Source organism: Maylandia zebra, linkage group LG9 (genome assembly GCF_041146795.1).
Source record: "Maylandia zebra isolate NMK-2024a linkage group LG9, Mzebra_GT3a, whole genome shotgun sequence".
Lineage (NCBI taxonomy): Eukaryota > Metazoa > Chordata > Actinopteri > Cichliformes > Cichlidae > Maylandia > Maylandia zebra.
The window spans coordinates 11,937,617-11,939,517 of NC_135175.1; the positions used below are offsets into that span (position 1 = coordinate 11,937,617).

General features: G+C 42.1%; 1 long non-coding RNA gene across 1 annotated transcript; it reads left to right on the top strand.

Annotated features, from left to right (window-relative positions):
- Positions 1 to 216: 216 nt before the first annotated feature.
- On the top strand, positions 217 to 1,633 carry LOC143420244 (uncharacterized). The gene is made up of 3 exons (XR_013100070.1): positions 217 to 686; positions 772 to 883; positions 964 to 1,633. It is a non-coding gene; the product is annotated as an uncharacterized LOC143420244 (long non-coding RNA).
- The last annotated feature ends 268 nt before the right edge of the window (positions 1,634 to 1,901 follow it).

The window sequence follows — 1,901 nt, forward strand, 5'->3', positions numbered from 1 at the left end:
ACTACAACTAACCCTGACTGTCTCCGCCCCTTTGTCGGAAACCTGACAGTAGGAAGTGTCGGACATGGCGTGCTCCTTCCTTGAAGAGCCAGTAGATCGTGAAGCCCAAATTCTCCGCAGAGCTCTCCGCCGGGAGAGAGTGATTAGAGCGCGTTTGGACATTTTATCATTTCCTGATGATTGTCTGTGCGAACGTTGCCGTTTCTCAGCACAATCTATAAGTTATTTGAATAACATCCTCAGGCCATATATTACGCATGTGACACATCGCGGACATCCTCTCAGTTCTGTACATATTATTTGTATTGCACTTCGTTTTTTTGCAAACGGGAGCTTTCTGTATAATATTGGTGATGCTGAGCACGTTTCCAAGGCTACCGTCTGTCGGGCAGTCAGGAATGTTACAGTTGCACTGAAACGTCTCCTGTACTCGTTTGTGGTGTTCCCCGGTCATAGACCCACAAGATTTATCAAAGAGGGATGCCACAAAGTTGTAGGTATCAGGATGACCAAAACTTAATTTATGATGTGGTGATACTTGAACTACTACTTAAATTTTACATTTATTTTCAGGGTTCCCAGGCGTGATTGGCTGTACAGATGGCACTCACGTTCCAATCATTGCTCCTTCAGTAAATGAAGGAGACTATGTGAACAGGAAGTCTTTCCACAGCATTAATGTACAGGTACATAGTTCCCTGTAGCATTTCAAACTAACAAATTATTTCATCATAGTAATGGATGCTAATTTGTGTTCTCTGCACTGTGAAGATCATATATGATGCTGCCAACATTATCACAAATGTGGAAGCCAAGTGGCCAGGCTCTGTCCATGACTCACAAATATTCCGTGAATGTACACTGAGCACAAAATTTGGACATGGTGAGTTGAGAATACTTTAAAATATATAAAGACCAATTGCTTCAGGGACATTTGAACTGAAGTGTACCCTTCTGTCTTAGGAGAGTTCACTGGCTACTTGCTTGGTGATAGGGGGTATCCATGTTTACCCTATTTGCTTACCCCTTACCCTGACCCTGAACCGGGCCCACAGCAGCGATATAATCTGGCTCATTGCAGGACAAGAGCCAGAATTGAAATGACTATCGGAATGCTTAAGGCCCGGTTCCAGTGCCTGCAAAGACTCAGGGTCACCCCAGAAAGGGCATGTGACATTATTGTGGCATGTGTGATTCTTCACAACATTGCCACAATTAGAGGAGAACACTGTCCTTCTGAACCAAACATCAGCAGTGATCCAAACCATGAACATCCTGACCCTCCCACGGACATACAAGATGGAAGTGCAGTCAGAGACACCATATGTCACAATCATTTCTTTTGACCCATCACCTCAACATGTTGATAGAAGAATAAACAGATTTTTTGTTCAACTGGCTTTATTGGTCGCCTGTATTTCCTGTACACAAAGTATTAAAAGATGTACACCTCATAAAGTGTCTCTGTTGCTTCCTCCTCTGTAACAGCTGTCAATGTTTCTTCATTATTTTCCTGTAGTAAAGAAATAAACAACATTGCTGTTCTACTGTAAACTCATATAATCTGTGGAGTATTACTCACAACTGCATGTTGGTCTGGCTCAACAGGAGGCTGCACCAGATGCAGTACACCATCACCATCAACTGATAGAATATGAGGTTTATACAGGTCACTTATAACTTACAAGGGACCAAATGGCAATTAACAAACATACCAAGCACCTTACACTTCATTGTCATTATGCTCTCAAAGACAACCAAGACTGAGGGAAGGCAAAATCAGTCGGAAAATAACTTCACTACAAAATAATCCATTATGGTAAAGAGTTTATCAAATGAATGTGTCGCACTGCAAAGGTGACTGTGAAGAAAGGATGTACGCACATCATGTATTATTTTGA